Raw genomic sequence first — 24,220 nt, 5'->3', positions numbered from 1 at the left:
GACACATTCTACCCATGTAAAAACATGCTGATTCCTAGACCATCCGCAGGCCGGATTTAGAAGGCGATTGGGCCGAATCCAGCCCCCGGGCCTTAGTTTGCCTACCCATGCTGTAAACCTTGGTTAGCTCATGGTTTGTCTGGAGATTGCTAAACCATGGCTTAGCAAAGCACAGCAGCCACAGAGGAGCAGAATATGTTTAAAAATGCGTAAGGATGTAACTAACTGTATTATAATGATGATTGAGCAAGTGATAGTTAGAGAAGAAAATGTGATTTCTAGCTTATCTTCTAAAATCAAACACATCCATAAGGAATTACAATTAAAGTTAGCTGCTCCTCTTCTTAATGCTATACATACAAACCATATGCCTCTTCCTGTACTATTGTAGTTGGACAATTGCTTCAAGTGATGGTGTTTTGTACGAATTGCTGTACACTAGGGTCAAATAAAATACTTTAACAGCTCTTTACCAAATATACATAATTGTGAGGCCATATCAGTATATTGTCCTGTCCCAGAATAAACATCTGTTGGTGTGAATATTTGCAGTAGCTTTTGTAGTTGGAAATATCATCAAAGCATCTGTGTGCTTTTTATCTGAACAAATGTTTGAGAATATTTTCCATGGCCTTCGTCCAGCTCTAATTAAAATTAAAATTAATATGAGTATGGATGAAACATACCAAAGTAAAATTGTGGGGAACTCAACAGTTAGAATCTTCCTGCTGTGTTGCTGCGATACTGTGCTGAACACTTTATGTTCCTGATAAAGGACCATATGGATTATAGCAGTAGGAAGCCCAGTTGTGTGGTGCTGATTCTCAATTTCTTTTTCTAATCACACAGCATTCCAGTCTGAACATGTTTTTAGCTTGTTTATTTTAATTAATGCTCTTTTTTTCAGTATTAATGTGCCATCCCTACAATGACGGCTGTTGCAATTCTCTGCTTTAATGCTGGTACAACTTTCTTTAAACAGGAGGCAACAGTTTGCCATGTAAGATTCTTGCTAGAGAAATGGCCATTTATAAATTCTCTTCAAAGGAAGGTCTCTAGACAGACAGATTTGCATTCCATGACTACAGCTCTCCTTCCACTCAAGGAGCAACAACACTGGATGCCACCCCATGACTGGCTTGCCCTATGGTAGTCAAGCTCACTCGGATGGGCTAGAGAATGTAAGATAAACCTGGCTGGATCAAGCCAGAGTAAGGTTACCAGATTTTTTTCAATGAATCCGGGGACACTTTAAATAAACAAACAAACAAATAAATAAATAATACATGTTCGGGATGATGCTGCAGCGAAGGCAGTGGCAGAGGGGCAGCCGCCGCTTTGACCTCAAATGCCACATTTCCCCTTCCTCCGAGGCTTCTATCTGCTTTCTCCATGGGCCTGGGCAGCCCCTGAGTTGTTGGTTCTTCGGTGGTGGGGAAGTGGTGTGCGGTGGGTCAAGCATGGAAGGCGGAGAAGGAGGGCCGAGAGCGGCAGCGCCGAGGCTCAGGCAGCACGATGCCTCCCTTCCCATCAGAGCAGCCCCAATCCCATTCCTACTTGCATGCAAGCAGGAGGGGGCAGGGATCCCTCAGCTGGGAAGCGAGGCTTCCCATTGCCTAATTGAGAAATCCCTGCCCCCTCCTGCTTGCACGCAAGCTCTGATAGGCAGCTTGAAGCCTCTCTTCACAGCTGAGAGATCCCCGCCCTGCTCCTGCTTGCGCGCAAGTAGGAGTTGGGAGGCTGCTCCGATAAGCAGCACGAAGCCTCCCTTCACAGCTTAGTTGCTGGGGTCAGGAAGGTGGAGGCAGCCCGGAAGCTGCATCTTAGAGCCCCTGCACCACCATCATAATGGGACTTCCGAGCAGCTCCTGAAGCCAGCCAGAGCCAACTGCTCCAGGCTGCTGAGACTGTCGCTGCTGTGTTTCCCGGGGACATTAGATGAAATCCGGGGACATTCCGGGGATGAAATTTGTCCGGGGACTTATTCGCAAATCCGGGGACTGTCCCCGGGAAACAGGGACGTCTGGTAACCCTAAGCCAGAGGCCCATCCAGTCCAGCACCTTGTTCTCTCTTTTTTAGTGGCATCCATCTGTCTTGAGAAACATTGGAGTGTGCCTCTGGCGGTGAAGTCAAACTGCTGCATTAGCATCACTGAAATGACCTCTCTGGGACACAAGCCCTAGCAGTATATATAGTGGTCTTAGGCTGCCCAGATGACAAGACTCTCAGCCTCACTGATGTGCTCCAAAGGAAACAGTGCAATGCATTTGGCACCAGTTTGGCTGCAGAAGATCCATCAGCTACCCTCATCAAGGCCATTTCCTGGGGTGTGGCTGCTGTTACATGTTGACAGCTTCTAGGAGCTACAGATGAGCTGAGTGCAGGGTGGCGACCAAAGGTGAACAAAGTACCCCAGAAGGAACATGACATGTCCCCCACCAGAGGTATTGCGCCTCCTCTAACATCCCATACACCCTAGCATAGTGGCAAAGTAGAAGCCTATGGGAAGTCTGCAAGCAGGACTTCAGGGCAATAGCATTCTTTCCACTTGTGATACCCAGCAATAAGTATTCAGCGAGGTGTACTGCCAGACGTTATCAAAATCAGCTGGAAATTATTATTAAATTCTTTTATCCAGGAAGAGCCAAGTACAAATGATTTTCAAATCTGGAGAATTCTCTAGCAAACTGTTAGACACCATCTGGTTTCTATTTTGGATTTGAAATTGTTTTCATATATGTAATTAGCTGTCATTATATACATAATTGCTTTAACTATTTTTATACAAGAGATGGGGCAGACTTTGAGTCTATAATTGATCTACTTGGTGGACAAGAGAAATAAACACTTTTTGTCACTAACAAATAAGAGGAGAAAATTCTTAAGAAAGAATGATATGTTCTGCCATGTAGACAGGAATTCACAATTCTAGCTTTGTTTTATGCTTTCACTCATTTAGGGTTTATGTAATTTGACTCAGATTGTCATTGTACTTTGTTGCATTTTAATATTTGTTTGAAAAGGAGCAATTTTTCCTCTTTAACGGAGCATGCTGTGATTTGCCAGGCAAATTTAGCATTTCAAGCTTGTTTATGTTGTAGTCTATTTGGGTCTGAGTTAAACCTCTCTTGATGTTACTTTGTGTTACTTTCATTCTGTTAAACCTTTGTTTTACAATGGTCTGATGATTAAATGCAAATAAACAAATTTGAATGTGTTCGTATCTTAGAATCATAGAATTGTAAAGTTGGAAGGGACCATGAGGGGCATCTAGTCCAACTCCCTGCAATGAAAATTTAAAAATATATTCAGTAGTTTCCAAAACAATTTTGTGACATTTGTACTTTTCAGCTCCTTTGCTGCTGCTATGTTCAATAGTGGCTTCCTGAAAGAAGACTACACAGGCTTAATTGCCCAGCCAGAAGCTCCCAAGATGGCAGGGTTTAGAGTGGGAAGTTTAGCAACTTCAATTTGTTCCCAAGTCTCCGTGCTTCCTAGATACTCTTGCTGTTTACTGTGGACAGCTTTTAGGGGGAACAGTATTCAAGTCACCCTAAGTCTGTGGTCCGAGTTACATAGGATTGCACTACTGCAAAGGGTGGCAGGGGTTGTATGCACTTAAATCTTTGATATAACCAAATTTATAGAGGGAGAGTTGTTCCAAATTACATAAAGAAACCTTTCAATCTTCTTGAAGTTTGTGTGTGTGTGTGTGTGTGTGTGTGTATCCAGAATTAATCAAATGCCCCATCCCTTAGAGAAACAGGTCAGCTTCTTCTTTTCCCCCATGGCCTAAATATTTTTTCACATGCATTTTTTTCCACTTCTTTCTTCTGCTTGTACCTTAACAAAGCACTTTAGTTCCACTTTGTAAGCTTCATGCCAATTAGTGAGGTGTAACACCTTTCCCTGGGAGATTTCCTGGACATCATGGCCAATGCATGAAAAAACTGAATGTGTAAATTTACCTTCTCATGAGTTCAATCTATTTTAGGGGCGATGGGGATTGTTGTTTATGTTGCCTGTCCCTGCACATTAATCTTCCTCAACGATAGATGTTTATCCTTTTCATAACCCTGTTGTGTGTGCTTTAAAATATCTTTGTATGGTCCTGCTTGAGCCACTGGACAACTTTTAACTGAATCCAAAATTACCATGTCACTGGCAATACTTTTTTGATTTATCATCATTTTCTTCAAAGGTAATTGTTTAATGACCACAGTTCCTTTCATTTGAACGAATGCAGCGATGGGCAAAGTCTTTATCTTAATAATCCAAGTGACAAAATGTGGGTGGATTATGTCTCCCCATCACCATCACTACCGGTTTCTTTCTCAATTCTTTCTTGTAGGTCTGCAGTGGTAATTTTCCAACACCCTTAAGAAGTTTCCAAAGTTGAACACAAACAAATTGCTGACACCTTCCCTGATGTCAATGATTAAGAAAGATATTAAAGAGGTGTGTGTTTTTTAAAAAAAGAGAATTCGGTTCAGTTATCATTGTCCAGGAGACAGAAATAAAACAGCCTTCCTGTTTAGAAGAACTCTTTGTCATGAACTTGTAACAGATCAACAACATAGAATAACACTGAGCTTCCAAAGACTACAACATGGAAGAAGTTCAAAGCACATTCCTTTACTATCCAAAAGAAAACAAGATTTCAAAATAAGACTCTCCTGGGATAATTTCTAATCTATCCTGGGTTTGAATGGGCTAGCAGCTGTTCCATCAAAGATTTTCCCTAAATTGGTTGGAGGTGTAATCCTATACATTTCTGAAATGTCTGAAGAGGGCCATTTTTTATATATAACTACATGGGATTTGGGGACCACAGAGCCTAAGACTTGCCGATCAGAAAGTCGGCGGTTCGAATCCCCGCGACAGGGTGAGCTCCCATTGCTCAGTCCCTGCTCCTGCCAACCTAACAGTTCAAAAGCACGTCAAAGTGCAAGTAGATAAATAGGTACCGCTCTGGCTGGAAGGTAAACGGCGTTTCTGTGTGGTGTAGTGGTTAAGAGCGGTAGTCTCGTAATCTGGGGAACCGGGTTCGCGTCTCTGCTCCTCCACATGCAGCTGCTGGGTGACCTTGGGCTAGTCACACTTCTCTGAAGTCTCTCAGCCCCACTCACCTCACAGAGTGTTTGTTGTGGGGGAGGAAGGGAAAGGAGAATGTTAGCTGCTTTGAGACTCCTTAAAAGGGAGTGAAAGGCGGGATATCAAATCCAAACTCTTCTTCTTCTTCTTCAGAAGTGGCTTAGTCATGCTGGCCAAATGGCCTGGAAGATGTACGCCGGCTCCCTCGGCCAATAAAGCAAGAAAAGTGCCGCAACCCCACAGTTGGTCATGACTGGACCTAATGGTCAGGGGTCCCGTTACCTTTACTTACATGGGATTTGGGGGGGGGGAGGGGGAGTGGTCTGCTAAAGTGGTCAAATGAGTTTTTCTAAAATAAATAGCTTAGCTGGGTTTGTTAAGTATCTTCTTCGTAATGGGTTATCACAGAAACTATTAGATAAGGCATAAAGGTATTTCTGGAAGTTGAACATGCCTTTCCCTTCCCAATCCTGGGTGGAGGTGGTATCTGTGAGGTGTCTGTGTTGGTATGAGAACAAAGGATCGCCAGTTTTGGGATTGGATCTGAAAAGAGACAGCGAGGCCAATCTTGCACTCTATGCTAGATCCAATTCTACAGCAATGCAGGGCCCCCAACCCCCAATAGGGAGCAGAGGCTGTGGGAATGTTAATGCCATGAACCTGGTGGCCAGTAGTTGTGGTTAACCTGGCAACCTGCTTCTACTGGCTTACCTGGACTGACTCTTCATCCAAATTGGCAATGATGGCAGCAGTGGATCCCCAGGCCAACTTGTTGCTAGTCGTGATGTTGCATAACAGTCCTCTGAACCCCTTCTTTGCAGAAAAACAAAGAACACACAGGGAGTAGGCAAATTACAGGACATTCCTAGTGAGACAAGAGGGCTCTAATGCATGGGCGTAGACAAGTGGGGCAGGGAAGGGCAGCTGCCCCCCCATCAATAAAAATCAATATAAATCAATATAGCTAACTGAGGTTCTGCCCCCTCCAACAAAAGACTTGCCCGCGCCCCAACAAAAGTCCTGGCTACACCCATGCTCTGATGGAGCAATTGCCTGTCTGTAGGGGAGAAGCTGTAGTATTGCAAAGATGTGCATTTGGCTGCATACCAGGAATGTTAACCCCTTGGCGAAGGCTGAGGGTTAAAGGGAAGAACTGAGAAATGTAGGTTTAATTTGTTCCTATCTGATGTAGGGTTGCCATATTTCAAAAAGTGAAAATCCAGACGCAAAAAAATTATAAGCTTTTTTTTGGCAAAGTTTCCATAATAAAAGACAAAAGTGGAAAGGACCTAACAGAAGCAGAAGACATCAAGAAGAGGTGGCAAGAATACACAGAGGAATTATACCAGAAAGATATGGATGGCTCGTACACCCCAGGTAGTGTGGTTGCTGACCTTGAGCCAGACATCCTGGAGAGTGAAGTCAAGTGGGCCTTAGAAAGCACTGCTAATAACAAGGCCAGTGGAAGTGATGATATTCCAGCTGAACTATTTAAAATTTTAAGATGATGCTGTTAAGGTGCTAGACTCAATATGCCAGCAAGTTTGGAGAACTCAGCAGTGGCCAGAGGATTGGAGAAGATCAGTCTACATCCCAATCCCAAAGAAGGGAAGTGCCAAAGAATGCTCCAGCTACCGCACAATTGCACTCATTTCACACGCTAGCAAGGTTATGCTTAAAATTCTACAAGGCAGGCTTAAGCAGTAACCGGACCGAGAACTCCCAGAAGTGCAAGCTGGATTTCGAAGGCGCAGAAGAACCAGAGACCAAATTGCAAACATGTGTTGGATTATGGAGAATTCCAGAAAGACATCTACTTCTGCTTCATTGACTATGGCAAGTTCTTAAAGAAATGGGAGTGCCTGATCACCTCATCTGTCTCCTGAGAAATCTCTATGTGGGACAAGAAGCTACAGTTAGAACTGGATATGGAACAACTGATTGGATCAAAATTGGGAAAGGAGTACGGCAAGGCTGTATATTGTCTCCCTGCTTATTTAACTTATATGCAGAATTCATCATGCGAAAGGCTGGGCTGGATGAATCCCAAGCCGGAATTAAGATCGCCAGAAGAAATATCAACAACCTCAGATATGTAGCTGACACAACCTTGATGGCAGAAAGTGAGGAGGAATTAAAGAACCTTTTAATGAGGGTGAAAGAGGAGAGCGCAAAATATGGTCTGAAGCTCAACATCAAAAAAACGAAGATCATGGCCACTGGTCCCATCACCTCCTGGCAAATAGAAGGGGAAGAAATGGAGACAGTGAGAGATTTTACTTTCTTGGGCTCCATGATCACTGCAGATGGTGACAGCATTCACGAAATTAAAAGACGCCTGCTCCTTGGGAGAAAGGCGATGGCAAACCTAGACAGCATCTTAAAAAGCAGAGACATCACCTTACCAACAAAGGTCCATATAGTTAAAGCCAACTACTGGTTTTCCCAGTAGTGATGTATGGAAGTGAGAGCTGGACCATAAAGAAGGCTGATCGCCGAAGAATTGATGCTTTTGAATTATGGTGCTGGAGGAAGCTCTTGAGAGTCCCATGGACTGCAAGAAGATCAAATGTATCCATTCTTAAGGAAATCAGCCCTGAGTGCTCACTGGAAGGACAGATCGTGAAGCTGAGGCTCCAATACTTTAGCCACATCATGAGAAGAGAAGACTCCCTGGAAAAGACCCTGATGTTGGGAAAGATGGAGGACACAAGGAGAAGGGGACGACAGAGGACGAGATGGTTGGACAGTGTTCTCGAAGCTACAAACATGAGTCTGACCAAACTGTGGGAGGCAGTGGAAGACAGGAGTGCCTGGCGTGCTCTGGTCCATGGGGTCACGAAGAGTCGGACACGACTAAACGACCAAACAACAACAACAACAATCTGATGTAGGGTTGTCATATTTCAGAAAGTGAAAATCCAGATGCAAAAAATTTATAAGCTTTTTTTGGCAAAGTTTCAGCAAATTCCGTGCATATGGTAAGCCCATGATGGGAGATGGGCTTGATGAAGTTATCTTTCCCTCCCCTTGGTGATATCAGTAGCATATTGGCTCCTCTGCCTTCCCTTGAAACACTTCCTTTTCAAGAGCATGAGAGAATTTTGAGGCCAGGAGGACAAGGCAATTCCTGCCACATTATCTCAACCTTGATGGCCAGTTTAGTGAAGACACAAGGAAGCTGTAAGGCCAAATGAGAGAAGTTGGCCATTTGATAAAAGAGTACAAAGGGTACACAAGGGAAAGAAGATACCACCAGCACTACCACCACCACATATTTCTATCCCACTCTTCTCCCAATAAGGACAGATTACAAAAGGAGGGGAGGGAGAACCAATAAAGCATTACAAAACTGTATCTTTTGTTCTAATGGCCACATCAGGACATTCTGCTCTGCTGGAGGCAGAATCTAACCGTGGAGAGAGAAATAAACATGCTGTTCTGATCACAGCTATCCATTAATGGAAAAACTAAAATGTGAAGAGGGGAAAAAAGAAAGAATGCCAGAAATCACATGCCTGTACATTGCAGCTTTTAGCTGAGCCCTAAAAGAAATAAATATATTATTAGAGGGCATACATTACTATCCAAATGGGGTACACCTTTAGAAGAAGGCATTCATATTTCCTAGTACTCAAGTATCCTTTTCTAGTTCAGTTGTGTTGTTAAGGAGTTCTGCAGGATGGCAAACCTACACCATCAGTGCTCCAAGGAGCTCCTCTTCTTCTTCTTTGGCGATCACTCATATCGGAGTAAGATTGTCTTCCATAAACATGGTTTTAACAATGAGTCCGTAAGTGACTGTGGAGGCCAATTCTGGATTCACACATCCTTCCACAGTGGGGACACTAGTTTCCAGACGGAAATGGTGATCATGGTGTGGATTCGCCAAGCGTGCCTTCCTCTTAGCACATTTCTCCCTTGCATCCTGAGTTCGAGTGTCTTCAAGGCCCATGACACCTTTGGTAAAGGCTGTTCTCCAACGGGAGCACTCACAGGCCAGTGTTTCCCAGTTGTCAGTGTTTATACTACATTTTTTTAGATTTGCCTTGAGATAGTCTTTAAACCTCTTTTGTTGACCACCAGCATTACGCTTTCCATTTTTAAGTTCAGAATAAAGTAGTTGCTTTGGAAGACAATCATCAGACATCCACACAACATGACCAGTCCAACGCAGTTGATGTTGAAGAATCATTGCTTCAACACTGGTGATCTTTGCTTCTTCCAGTACACTGATATTAGTTTGCCTGTCTTCCCAAGTGATGTGTAAAATTTTTTTGGAGACACCGTTGATGGAATCTTTCGAGGAGTTGGAGATGGCGTTTATAAGTGGTCCATGTTTCACAAGCATATAGTAAGGTTGGTAGTACAATAGCTTTGTAAACGAGCATTTTGGTTTCCCTGCAAATGTCCTCAACCACTCTGCATTTCAATTGGGAGAAAGCCGCACTCACAGAGCTCAGGCAATGCTGGCTTTCGGCATCAGTGTTGGCCCTTGTGGAAAGATAACTGCCTAGGTAGGAGAAGTGATCAACATTTTCCAACGTTACACCATTGAGTTGGATTTGTGGCACAGGCACAGTTAAATTGTGGTATTTCTAGACAGGAGCCAGAACCTGGCTTTGGCACAGAAGGAGATCTATACTTTTGCCTGGGCTATTCCTCACCGTGAAGCATGAGGGGCTGAATCCGTACTGTATTACACACTGGAGTTGCTATGATTTATGGGATTTACTGACTATCACCCATTAATCTACAAGGAGTGAAATATAAATATTCTGGCATGATCCTGTATTTTGACAAGCTACATCTGAGCAAAGAACACTGTTGTACTAAAAGATCTGCAGTTACAGAAAATATCAAGATGACTACTGGACTCCCTAAGAGAGTGTTTTCCTCCAGAAAAGAATGATAGCAGTGGGGTGGGGGGTGATGACTAAAATGGTATTTATGAGGGCCAAGATTGCTCTCTTACAAATCAACTTTATTACTTTTTCATTATTTTTTTGCAAAGCTGAACTCTTGAATAGTCACTCCCAAACAACTTGGGCCCAATGTAAGATACCATCTTAACTTTATTACAGTCCCTTATATAAGCATTCTTAGATCAGTAATAGCCTGGGACTGTTGTATAACGAGTACCTTGGTTACTTAGTGTTGACATGGTCTGTTTATATATGTGGGCCAAATTTATCCTTCATCTTTTGTTTTCTTTGCTCTCTGTTGCCCAAAATAACTGGAGTGTGTGTGTGTGTTTTGATTTTAAAGGATTTTTATTCTTTACAGTGAAAACAGAAATGCCAAACCAGACAAGATATTAGAGAGCCATGGCTGAATCTCCCATCTCTTTAAATAACTTTTGAACAATATCTGCTGGTGTGTTTGTGTGTGCAAATTGGATCAGCACTATGGCACCAGGAACTGGGTATTCAGACGTTCTCTGCACACAGTTTTTCTGATGTAAATTGCCTTCCAGAGCTAATAATTGCTGCACCAGAGAAAATGCATGGATGTGACTGTTGGTAAGAGGTATTGGTGAGCTCTGCTTCTCCCCCCAGTTCTATAGGAACAATGGGCTTATGGTAGTAGTCATAGTCATGGAAGTGGGGCTTTTTTCCATCTGGAACTCACCTCTCAGGTGAGCATGATTGCCATTATAAGAGAAAAAGGGAGGCATTCGTGGTGAGTTCTGGCAACTCTTTATATAGAAAAATTGCACTGAGTAGTAGTAATAGGAAATGGCTGTAGCATAGTGGTTATGGATCTGCTTTGCAAGCATATGGTACCCAATTCAATCCCTAACATCTCTAGGTAGGGTTGGGAATTTTCCCTATCTGAAACCCTGAAAGCTATTGTGCCAGTGCAGACATTAGTGTGCTAGATAGGCCAACAAATCTGACTCAGTATAAGGCAGCTGCCTGCATTCCTACTAAGATTTTTACATTGCATAAATAAATAAAAATAAGCAAAGTAAAAAACATTTTACTACAGATCAATGAGAACAAAGAAGAATATTTACATTTAAAATACTGTAAACTCATTGTTTGGAAACTGCAGGTTTGGAAACTGCATATTTCAACCCTTTTTTTGACGGGGAGCCACTTTCAGTGCAATGTTGATTTTTTAAGATTTTTTATTTAAGGATAAAGCTGTTAGTTTATATCATGGATTTTGTTAAACTTTTCCTGGGTGGCCATACTTTATATGGTTATCTTCAAGCAGAAATGATTCACTTTTTTTCTTACAGAGGCTTTAACTTCCCCCTTTCCCAAGAATCACCACCTAGTCTCTTCAGGAATTTAATAACATATTTTTCTGAAGAGTGTGTGTGTGTTTTAAGATATTTAGATTCTCTGGTAATGGCAAGGAACAGCTGCATAAGCTGCATAGTTCTACTTTAAATCACTTATCCAGGAACAGCATACTTTTCTGTTGCTACAAGTAAATGTCTGCCTCTCTTATCCACAAGCACCACCTTAATATAGAGAAGCCCATCTCTTTGGTCACAGATGTTTAAAAGGGGTGTCCTCACTACCACAGTGACCATCTGTTTTGGAAGGAGAAACGGTAAGCCGATACGCCGTCAGATGCAGGTTGCCCATCTGCATTTCAAGACTAGCAACAAGATGAACAGATTAGGGGTAGAGTTGCACGTTGACAATGGCAACAGTCCCCTATTTTTCTACTTGCCCTGTGACTTTGAATCCTTAAATGTTACAATTGCTGTACTTAGGAACTGATTTTCTCTATTTTGAAGTTGAAAGCAAAAATGATGGGTGTGGCGTTTGCCTCCTAGGATGGGTCATAAGGAAAGGGTTAAAATGGGTGTGATGTGATTGGCCAGTGAGAATGCAAGGGGGGAGTAAAAGTTAGAGTGGGTGGTTTTGAAAGTGAGTTGAGATTTGGGAGTTGAGAGTTGAGGTTTGGGAGTTGAAGAAGGAAGAGGGAGGAATAGGCAGTGGGTTGGTCGAGTTGTATTGTGAGAGAGTGAGAGGAATTGTTAGGTTGAGTCAGATAGATGGTTGGAATAATCAGTTTGGAGTTGTTAGGAACTAAGGTTAAGAAACTGACAAGAGAAAAATAAACTGAAACCATACGCTTGTTCCTGCATTTAAAAATAAACTTGATTATTTGTTAATGTTAACAACTGTCTGGACTCCGTGTGTCCCCGTGAGAAGCGGGGTGGTGGCAGCGAAGAAAGCTATCGCAGTGGTGGCACAGGGTCAATAGACCGTCAAACGTCCGGGGGCCCTGTGTGATCGCCACAATGGGACAGTATATTAAACAAGAGTTGATGGATTTTGACAGATTTGGAGCTCAATCCAATGAGAAGTACTCCTATTGCACAGGATTCATCAAAAAGACTGTGTTCATGAACAGTTCATGAAGTGTTAAATGATGGCTTGGGGAAACCTAGATTCACTAGGATGTGGGAAATTTGTCAATGTCAGTTTTTCTTATTTGCCAATACTTGGTTCAGTTTTCATCATTTCAAAATCAGCTTGCAACTTTTTTAATTATTTTTTTTTAAATCCTCAATGAAATTCATCACCATTTTAGCGTGAATTTATCCTAACATGCATGTTTTTGTGTCTGCAATTTTTCCTAATCAGCATATATTTTTTGCAAAACCTTTTCCCCTATTGCCCCCCATGGATATACCATATTTACTCAAATCTAACGCTCACCTTTTTTGGCCACAGGACGCAGTGAAAGCCACCAGCTTGTATGGCTTTATAAGAGGATTAGAAAAATTAATGGAGGACAAGGCTATGTCTTGCCTCCACGGTCAGAAGAATTATGCCTCTGAATGGCAGCTGCTGGGAACTACAGCTGGGCAGAGTGCTGTTGCATTCATGTCCTGCTTGCAGGCTTACCATAAACATCTGGTTAGCGGCTGTGAGAACGGGATGCTGGACTAGATGGGCCTCATCCAGCAGGCTCATCTTATGTTCTTAGCAAGATACACGTTAAAGCTGACCCCCAAGAATAGCTAGCTTATTAAGGGAAACGAAAATCGGCCTGTTGATTCAGTCTGAAAGAAACCCAAGCCAGTACTGTACCCTGGACTGGAATTTATGCTCCCACATGCTATCCATCCACAAAATTATGCTAACTGCCTTTGACTTATAGTAACTGTCAAGAGTTCTGTTTAGGCTCAAGCGTATTCCTTCATCTTTGCCTTTCAAATCTGATTAGAAATATGATACTGCGGCTTTCTGATGTTTCCTGGCTTGCGCTTTTGCACGGGGACTTTTTAAACTGGTGGAATCCAATTCATTTTTTATTTTTAAAACGCGTCACCATAGATGCCCCTTAACACAGGAGCAAGGAACAGGGTCACGCTGAGTAGCCCTGCCCCAACGTTGCATGCTTGCCCTCCCCATCTTCTATGTTTATAGCAGCACGAATATGTGCAGGGATTAGTGCCTTCCACATATAGTTGTATGTGAAGGTTTCTCTGGTATCTAAAACCCCAAACCCGGAAGAACATTGGCATGTGAAATCATATGTGTGATGACCCTCTCCCTACAGATGTTCATGCTGTATGCATAGACATAAGTGGTAGGGCTCCTTGCTCCTATGTTGTACACCATAGCTAAAAACACCCAAGTACGGCCGTATTGTATGGCTTTTTTTGATAGTTGCACTTATGGGACAGGAACCAGTGTAGCATAATGTGCTCAGTAGAGAGAACCTGACACGCAGCATTGCTCATTGTTTTCCCTGCAGCAATTCCCTTTGTGAGAGATGATGCCATTCTGTGTGGAAAAAGTGGTCCACTGCATCAGCAAGCAGTGAGTGCTGCAAGGAAAACAAGAAGTACAAGAGTATCTCTTAGTTGAACCATGCCCATAATTTCCAGTTGTCACTGATCAGGGCTGGCTCCATGATTTTGAGTGTTTGGCATCTGGCTGGGTGGAAGTTCTAGTTGCAGGGCATTAAGGTTTTTTTAAAAACAGCAGCAACAACAACAAACAAACAAACAAACAAACAAACAAACACATGGCTGTTATCACAAAAAGGTAAAGGTAAAGGTACCCCTGCCCATACAGGCCAGTCTTGACAGACTCTAGGGTTGTGCGCCCATCTCACTCAAGAGGCCGGGGGCCAGCGTTGTCCGGAGACACTTCCAGGTCACGTGGCCAGCGTGACATCGCTGCTCTGGTGAGCCAGAGCCGCACACGGAAACGCCGTTTACCTTCCCGCTAGTAAGCTGTCCCTATTTATCTACTTGCACCTGGGAGTGCTTTCGAACTGCTAGGTTGGCAGGCGCTGGGACTGAACAACGGGAGCGCACCCCGCCGCGGGGATTCAAACCGCCGACCTTTCGATCGGCAAGCCCCAGGTGCTGAGGCTTTTACCCACAGCGCCACCCGCGTCCCGTTTATCACAAAAAAGCAGCCCCTATTTATCATGGTGGAGGCCATAGGGTTGTTTTTTAACCCACAATGCACTGGAACCAGAACTTCCAGTGCACTGCATTTTGTGGAAATAAAGATGGCAACCACAGCTGATAAAGAGTTTGGATTGGGGGGGGGGGGTTAGGCAGCTGTGACCTCTGCTTGAAGGTATCACCTGTAGGGTGGCATAGACTCGAGCATTTGCCAAAGCATGCTGTATGGTGGTACTAGAGCTGTGGCTGATCTTTTGAGTTATCCAACCTGTATCATCTCTTAAGAAAACATTTAAAATGTGGGCTAAGCAAGGAGGTTGTAAACGCTGAACTTAATGCACATCCGACATATACACATTGAAGGAAAAAAAGAGAGGAAATGCAACACCCAGGGCACAGGTGTGCAAATAATTACTATATGCTAAGCTATATATATAGATGCAATAAATTACTGTAATTGAAGTATAATATAATAAAATATTATAGATACTAATAGACTGAAATAGAAATAAAACACATCTCACCCAGTGGTGGCTGCTGCCCACTAGGCCTGGTGGGTCTGCTAGCGTCTCCCAAGGGTGTGGCCAATAACAGGTCATAGGGGTGTGGCCAAGTTGTTCTCTGCGTGCTCCTTGATCACAGATACTGAACCATTGCAGTGCTGCAAGCAGCGAGCACCTAACCAGACAGAAAAGTATCTTATGGTTCAAAAGGGGTCTTTTCTGCTGGGACAAACAAGTCTTGGAACAGAAATCTCCTTTAAATAAACAACTGTCTTGTAAAACAGGACACACAGCCTGTGACGTTAACATATGAGAATGTTGGAGGGAAAATAATTAAGCAGGTTACCCAATCAGGACCCAGGGGGGTGGAGTCAGAGGAACTATAAAACCAGTTCTGGGAGGGGCGAAGGAGGAGTTCGTTGGGAGTTGGGTGGTTGGTTGGAGTGGGAGTGAATTGAGATAGAGTCTGTGGGTAGGTTGAGTTAGTGTAGCGAAATAAGCTGAGTCAGGAACAGTTAGGAGCTAGGAAGACAAGTAAATATCTGAGAGGTGGTTTAGTGAGTGAGAGCAAGTAGCGGAAGTTATAGGTCTGGATAGGCATCCCATGACTGTAATTGACTGAGACTGTTTATGAAACCACAGGCTTGTTAAACTGCAATAAATAAACAGAAGTTATGTTCCAATTTAACCCTGACTGGATTCAGTATTTTACCAGGCAGGGCCTGGGTGGTGGCAGTGAGAAATAAAGTGGTGGCACAGGGATCAATAGACAGTGAAACGTCCAGGGACCCTGTGTGATCGCCACACAACCACACTCATTTGCACATTGCAAGCTGTTTCCTTCTTCACAGGAGACAACAGTATAAATGACACAAGCTGGAAAGTGCCAGGGTGCTCAGTGGAATTTGAACATCCAATTCAAGCATTTCTTTTAAAAATAACAACGATACCTTTCAACATTCCTGAATATTTGTAGCACTTTGGGGGAAGTTTGAAACCTTCACTTTCAGCTAGCCACTGTGGATGCAGGGCTGATTGCCTCTTGAACAGGCTTTTGTTTTCAACGTCCTCACTTTATTTCATCACTGGATTGGAGCAATGTTGGCTGACTCAGGTGTCTTGGTGAGGGGCGTTGTTTTCCGCTTCTCTATCTTTTCCAGTTAACATAGCTTTAATTAGTGAAGTGACAACTGCTAGGATTGTCGTGGTCCAGATCAGTAGTGTTTCTGTCAGTGATTGTGCAACTGTTATTACACACCAGCATTTTGGGGCATGCTAGCAATTTGGGCACATAAACCTCAAAGTCCTGCTGACATCCGTGTGAATTGAATGTGAGTGGTAGCATGCAGGATTGCAACCCTTGTTGTTGTTTTTTTATGTATCCAGTTCTGGCCAAGCTATACCACAATCTCACTTTTTATTGGGAATAAAATGTGGGGAGACTTGCTGCATGCTTCCTTAAAATACAATCCTCTTCAAGTGTTTCTTGCTTAGTTAGGAGTTGCACAAGGCCACAAACTCAAATAATTTCAGTGGACAGAGTGAACAAAAATACCCAAAGCTCTAGTCAATAATTAATTTTAGAAATGGGCCATATTTCTGAACTGAGCAGGGACTTGAGAGGGGAAGCAGTACCACCTCAACTTAGGCACAACCAAAGGGATTTTTAAACCTTCCCAGCTCCCAGGAATAAACAACAGAGGCTTTGGCACCATTCTGCCACTCATTGCATTTGCCTGTATTTTGACTAACGCTTGGGAACCTGCATTTTCAGTGAATAATGAGGTAGAGCTCTTGCAAAGCCATTCTGGATCTAGCAAGTGGGAATAATAAAGGAAGAGATCTGCCCAAATTCCTCTGCTGCTGTTCACACTGACTTTGATCTATCTTGTGACATACATTTGCTTTCTTGGAGGGATGGTGTTATTTTGATTAATATTTAAATCTGGGTGGGTTTCCTTCCCTGTCCCATTAGGCATTAGGTGATGTTTTATTGACCTGAGCTTTCTTCTGTGTTCAAAGGGAAATAGGCCTTTCTAAGGCCACAGCCCAGCAGTCTGTTTTATCATTTATGCTTCTGCAGCCTTCAGCGGTTCTCATGAAGCCAAATAAAACGAAGTGCTGACTGCAGTTTCCCAGCTCCCCCTCCCTCTCCAGTGTTACATAACATCTCACTATTCCTGACAGACATAAAAATGAGAGACGACAGCACAGTTGGGCTAGCCCTCCCTCAACTGACTGACTGAAAATCAAGGTCATCTTACATAGCATAATCAAAGTTAACTATGTCCAGCGACAGTTTTGGGGAAGGATATTCCAGAACTATGGGACTCATAAGGGCACACAGTACTCCCAAACTCCACAAATGTACTTATGAGGGTGGTAGAATCACCAACTCATTTTTGGAATGGATATTCCAGAACTATGGATCTCACAGGTGCACATAGCACCTCTCATCTTCACAAATTTATTTATGAGGGTGATGGAGCCACCAGCTTGTCGAAACTGCCCACCACTATTATCTTCCTTAGCTTCTCAAGTATCAGAAAATTGCAGCAATCATCTTCCCCTTATTGGCATGTGAGGTTCCACTTTCCAGGAGATCACCTATAAAGCCTACCCTCGGGAAGAGGAGGGAACTGAAGAAACAGTTCCTTTCTTATCATCATTATCATTTAATTTCTATGTCATATTTCCATACTTAACACCATGCTTAAGGCAGCATTACAACATGAAAAGATTTAAATAATTACAAATGTAACGAAAGTAGTCACAAACAACAAATAAAGCACATTGAAAAGTACACAACCATAATGGAACAGTGTGTGTGTGTGTGTACACACACACAACAATCCCACCTAAACAATACCCCAACCCAAGGGTCAGTTCAGCAGTCTCAGCTTCTGCAGTCGGAGTCAGTTAGTCAGGGCCCAGTCCTCCCAAGCCAGGTGGGAAAAGGCCAGCAAGGCAGGGAGCAGGTCTTCTAGACCTCACAACCAAGTGGGATTGGGCCTATTCAGGAAGAATAGGTCTATCAAGGGCTACTCATCTCAATGTCCGTAAACTATACTCCAGGATCAATGGCAGAGTGAATACAAATCACTGGGCAACAAGAAGAGAGGGCCATTGTTTTTATGTTCTTCTTATGGGCTTCCTATTGGTATCCGTTTGGTCCTTATGGGAAACAGGATGCTGCATCCCATAAGACTCTGGTCTCATCCAGCACAGCTCTTCCTATGATCTTTCAGACACTCAATTAATGTACATGGAGAGAAGGGTGGGAAGGTGGCAGTCTCCACTGCTGACCTGATACATGCATCCATTCAGAAAGTTTGGAAAGAAACAAGAATTTGAACCTACATGGATGTTTAACGTTTTTCTACCATGGTGGCTATACTGAAATCTTAATAGACTTTTTATATCCAATGATACCCATTCCTTGTAGTATAAAGTAATATGTGAATGAATGCATATTAAAATATAAACAGAATATGGTATTTATATCACACTTTACTTTCCTGCTGAAAGCACTTCACATACATTATGTATTCTTTACAACCACTCCCCTGAAGGGTATAGCTATCCTCCATCTTGTGATAACTTATGAGACAAATATGATTTACCTCAAGCCATTTGGTAGATTTACATATGAGCTGAGATTAAAACGTGAACTTCCAGTTTATAGCTCTTGACAACGGCACTGAATCATCTCAACATTTTTCAACAACCAATGACAAATCATCCCATTGGCACAATATTGTAAAAATAAAATTGAGGCATTTAGAAGCATCCTTCAGAACTGTTTCATACTCACTGACACATTTGGTTCGGATTTGGAAAGGATTTTGGTTGGATTGCCAAACAATCATTTTTGGGGATTATTCGCTCCACTAGTGCTATATTTGGACTGGAAAGTGATCCTGGGTGAGGATGGAGAGCCACTGGGAAGCAACAGGACGGTCTCAAACAGATGACAGTATGTGCAAGGAAGGAGCAACTTAAAAGTATCTGGGCAAATTTCCACATTGACTCAACTAACACCTTTTCCCATGACATCACATTCAAAACAATCTCCATATTACAGACCATATGCTGATTAAAGAGAAACCCCCGCCTTGCAGAAGCATAGAAGAGCTTACGAAAGACTGAGTGTACCCCAGCTGCATGACTGACAAACTACGGATGTTAATGCAAACAATAAAAAAATCCCAAAGTATGCAGAAGAAGGAGCTGTCTCTGACATCTCAGCAAGATGATGCGAATCAAGAGGTAAGATTAAACACTAAACTGATATGCGTAGGTAGAATCGCTACATGGCAAATGGAATGAACAAAAATAAACAATTTACAAGAAAAGTAGGAAGAGGTCAGAATGGGTGATGCAATTAGCAAACAGGATTATGTTTATGAAGGCATTTGAGTTCCTCATGTAAATAACTAGAAGATGAAGCCATAGTGCTTCGCCCAGTTCAGAAGGTCACACAAAAGTCTTTAAGGAGGAAAAATGCAGGAAAAATAAATGATACTGTTTTTGCAAAGAAATTTTCTTTCTTTCTTTCTTTCTTTCTTTCTTTCTTTCTTTCTTTCTTTTCCTCTTTAGAAATAAGAAATTTGAATTTAGTTTAACACTGCATAAGTATTAATAGTTCACTGTAACAGACAGCAGCTGACATAGTAATAACAGCATTATGCCTTAAGAGGAGCAGCAGAAACATGGAAGTAGACTCTGTACAATTGTCCATTGATTTAGGCCATTATAAGAAAATATGTGGTAGAAATCATTGTCTGTTTATTAATTGGATTCTTAAATATGTTGCTATGAATTGTGTATTTGTCCACGATCCACCCAAAGTTCCATGGGGATGATTTCTCACCCACTCATAAATTCCCAGGACGGGTTACAGAAATTTATAAATACAATATTAAAATCAGTTTAAAACTACAGTCAAGAGAATGGGGATAGATAGACAAACAGACAGACAGATAATGTCAAAGGCCTAGGTAAAGTATTGACTGTGTGCAAAACACTGACTGTTGCCATCCCTTATTCCAGACACCAGCCCAAGACCTTTCAGAACAGCAGCAGGCAGCTACACCAACCAGCTAATTCCCTGATCCTGGCATGTGCCCACTTTGCTGTGGCATGGAGATCTCCAGGTGTGCCTTATGACTGGGAAAGGTGATGGGCAGAGGACAGAAAGACCGAGACAATAAGAAGTAGTGGGAATCCACTTCATCAGGAGATTTAAATGTCCCTGTGGCAAACCAAGCATAGCCTAAGACACTTGACTTTAGCTGGACTATACCCATAGCCATGAGACTACAAGCTGCCTTTATGCTGGAAGTGAGAGGGATATTTTCATCTTGATTTTAAATCCATATCTCTGTTATTATGCCTCCTCTGACTCAGCTAAACCCAAGGCCTTGTAGGTATCTTGCAGGAAGTTTTCATCTTCTGCCATCATCTTCTGCCACCAAAAGCGGTCCCACTAGGTTTGGACTAGTGCCTTCTCTTTCTTGCCATTAGATTGGCAGATGGTTATGGGATCTGCTGCAGCAATGCCCACTTACCCAACTTCGGGGTGAGCGGCGGTTACGGCTCGCCACAGCACCTCCACAGCGCCACTGTGAGCTGCGCCATTTTCTCTGTGGTTGTTGCTGCTTCCCCAGCCGCTGTGGAGGCTCTCGGGTCCCCACCAGGCCCTGTATTCCATCCAGCCATTCCTCAGTGGTTGGCAGTTTTCATTCAGGTCCACTCCCTGGCTATTGCCTGCACAAAACAGGAGAGTTCCCATCTATTTTTCCAAGAGTTTCCTATTGCTGTGATAGGCGCTAGTTGGCAGAGTAGGAGAGAGATTTGGGTGTGTGTGTGTTACTATTTGATCTTTGTATGGAAATCCCAAATAATATACTTGAAAAGACCCTGTAAAATCTTCTGTCTATTTTGCTTTGTTTCTACCTTTGTTTTCTTTATGAGTCACAACAACTAGCTTCATATCTCTGCTCCTTCTTGAATTTGCAGTAGTGCAAAGTTGGACATGCTTGTTCCTCTTAAAAATAGTAACCTCTCCACAAGGCTTGGGAATATAAGCTTATCTTGCTCACAGGGAGGCCAACGGAACATTGCCTATTAAAATTGCTAGTCTCAGGTGGAGCATTTAAATATAGTTCTGGCACAACAATAGGAAAAAATTAGATCAAAGTTTTGCGTATCCTCAGAACCAATGAGATCCCATTTAGTCTGCTAGCATAATTTGATAATCAGAAAGATAGTTTTGGTAGCAATCCCATTACAGAAATCTAATATAAATACCGCTTAGAAGTTCTCTCATGTTCAGCTGAAGTCCAGGATGACCACTGTTAAAATAATATGTAGCTGGGCTAGCTGTTTCCAAATCAAAAAGCAAAGAGGTGAGTCATATTCAGCTTTCTGTTAAAGCCTGCTTATATTTTTCACATTTAGCTGTTCAGAGCATGTCTGTTAACTCCTGGTTCTTTCTCAGAATGCTTTACAAATCTTACAAATATTTGTGCATAAATGATTTATCGTATCTTTCAAATACAGATTTTTCATAAACAATGAACTTATGAAAACACCTTTGAAGGGTCTCACATTTGCTCTGCTCATTAAGATAAGAACAAAACACATAAGATTCAAATCTGTTGGGTTCTTTTGCACACAATTAGCAGTGCGCAGCTGTTCCAGGAGTGCCACTCTCCACACACAGGTGGGCTATCAGTTTGCAGGAATGGGCGGTTGTGAGGATGGAGTCAGCAGCACAAAACATCCTCAGGCAATAGGAGGCAGAAGATGAATGGATTGTGCCCACAGACTACAAGTAGAACTGTGAGATATTAAAGATACTGATAATAACTTTGATGTAGCACAAATAATTCATATTTCTTTTGCACCGTAACATCTTGTGACATTTTAGTCCCAACTGTGAAGCCTACGCTTTTCGCATACTTTAAGGTGGTTGATAGAAATAAGAGTGAGGGAAATGAAGTCACTGAACTTTAACTTTAGGCCAATTTTAAAGTCCCTTGGTTGTAATCCAGTGTACACTTCATGGGAAATAAGTCCCATTGAACATAGTTGGAGTAATTGTGAATAAGATCATATTGTACATGGTGGCCAACGGTGGAACTGGAATAGGAACTAAAGAAGGTTTCTGCTTATAACTTGCCAAGTAGATACTTCTTCAATGAATGATGTTAAATGAATATTGCAATATTTGCTTCTTTGCTTATTAGGGTTCACTTCCACCCTTTCTTTTATCCTAGTAGCTTGTACAAATTGATAGTTCTATCACTTGTATGAACAGCCTTCTAAAGATAAAAGTAAAGCTAGCTGAATTATAATGTTCTGGTATTTCTTTGTTAAGAGAGGCAGACAGTGGAGAGGGAGGAAACCTATGAGACCCAACTAGGTATTGCTAACCCTTTAATACCATAAATTACTTGCTTTTGTAAAGTGTGTTATGTTGTCATTTAGGAAACTGCCCGCCTTTCTACTCCTGGAATTAGGGACAGTAGAAGTATTTTGGGAAAACATATCTCTTTTAAAATAATTATCAAACAGTTTTAACATGCAGTTTTGAAGCTGGGAACAAATCAGTAAAACAAGGAGCAACAAGAAACTAATATTGGGAATACCCACAGAGATAATGTCAATAAGTACTGGGTGCTTCCCACTGTACTTCCATATTTCTCATTACCATTTCTGAACTTTGGACTTCTGAAACTCCTATATCGCAAAGCCAGATGAATCCAAATGCCTCACCTCCACAATAGGTTAAATAAATAAACAGCTGCTGTACCTACTTGTTCATTCAAAGCAACTCTCATACAAGATTCTGACCTGCTTGGAAGTAGGTAGGGCTTCTGAGGATTTTTGCTAGGCATTCAGCAGTGGAATAGCGCACAGAAATGCGGCTTTGCTTGGCACAAAGATGCAATAATGAGGAAAAGGTTTGCCTTTTGGATGTTTGCTTGTCAGGAAACTGCTGAAAGTACAGTAGCCTTGCCAAGGCAAAAGAAACATCTACAGCACTGGCAGCCCTAATTGTATCGTATTCAGACACAACCTTTACTCTTCTTTCCCAAGGCTTGTGTTTTAGAGCTCTGCTTGGACCCTGTATATAGCCCTGTTAAACCAACCATGTTTGCTAGCAACCCCTGTGTAAGTTTAATCCTGTAGCCAAAGTTCAGCACAGAGAGCACAGATGATGTTAACACAGCAATCTTGTGTGTAGAATACTGTAACACCTTCCTAAATCCCAGGTAGACAACCTACAGACAGCCTTGAGCACAATGGTGAACAGAGATTACTGAGATGGCCTTGGCTTCCCACAATAAATAGACAGAAAGGAAAAGGAATGTGGTAGAGAGCAATATTTGTTTCTTTTCTGCTAGCACACCTGTTAACAGAAAAGGCAAGGCAATAAATGTAAAGATGCAAACTGTCGTCCTCTTAAGAGTATCTCCAGAATGTGTGTTTGAGAGTAAATAAATATTTTAAGAAATGTTTATTTTCATGACTAGGGAATGTCCTCGTAACAGCATTCTCAAACATAGCCATGATGCAGGGAGCAGTGCATGCCTTCCTTGGGCTTAAATTAATGTCTTGTTTGTCTTGTTAAAGAAAATTAATGGAGTTGAGAAGCTGCATTAGATGCCCAGCATCTCCAGACTCCTGTCTTTATGGCATGAGTATTATGCTATTTCTATGTTCCTAATGATTTAACAATCATGATAAGCAGCTAAGGTTGCCAGACAACTGATTTTTTACTGGAGTTGATTCCTGACCACTTTCAGTCAATGCATAATCCAAATGTCTGGGTAAAACTGGAAAATACATTTTTTTCTGGGCATTGTTAAACCACTACAAAGAAGGAGGATGATTGCCATGAAACAGTACAGATTGAAATTTCTCCATCAAAAGAATTAATTGAAATATAGCCTTCAGTTATCAAAACACTGCCCATGCTTGAATGATCCTCCAAGCCCATGGCTCCAAGGCTACATAAACCGTAGACAAATGCCATAACCACATGCTCTTCCCTCACCCTTCCCCGCCTCACATCTTGATTTATTTCCCTGGTTTGTTAATCAGCATTCAGACCACATCTGCATTGTACTTTTAAAGCTGCATTATATCCATTTAATAGGCATGCCTTCCCCCAAAGAATTATGGGAGCTGTGGTTTGTTAAGGGTGCTGAGAAC

The 24,220-nt window shown here is 42.2% G+C and overlaps 1 protein-coding gene and 1 long non-coding RNA gene across 2 annotated transcripts in view; both read left to right on the top strand.

The window, feature by feature from the left end:
* The window catches only part of LOC310685477, a 28,268-nt gene extending 23,827 nt beyond the window's left edge, over positions 1–4,441 (top strand). The window contains exon 3 of the long non-coding RNA XR_014515311.1: positions 4,353–4,441. This is a non-coding gene — a long non-coding RNA (uncharacterized lncRNA). The remainder of the gene's footprint in view (positions 1–4,352) is intronic.
* A 14,659-nt stretch (positions 4,442–19,100) lies between these two features.
* The window catches only part of PDE5A (phosphodiesterase 5A), a 129,927-nt gene continuing 124,807 nt past the window's right edge, over positions 19,101–24,220 (top strand). Inside the window, exon 1 of the mRNA XM_083457267.1 lies at positions 19,101–19,264. The gene's annotated coding sequence lies outside the window, so the exon portion shown is untranslated. The remainder of the gene's footprint in view (positions 19,265–24,220) is intronic.

This window comes from Podarcis tiliguerta, assembly GCF_965153285.1.
Source record: "Podarcis tiliguerta genome assembly, chromosome: 9".
Lineage (NCBI taxonomy): Eukaryota > Metazoa > Chordata > Lepidosauria > Squamata > Lacertidae > Podarcis > Podarcis tiliguerta.
Note: the sequence above shows the minus strand (reverse complement) of the source record. Positions and strands in the feature narration are given on the sequence as shown.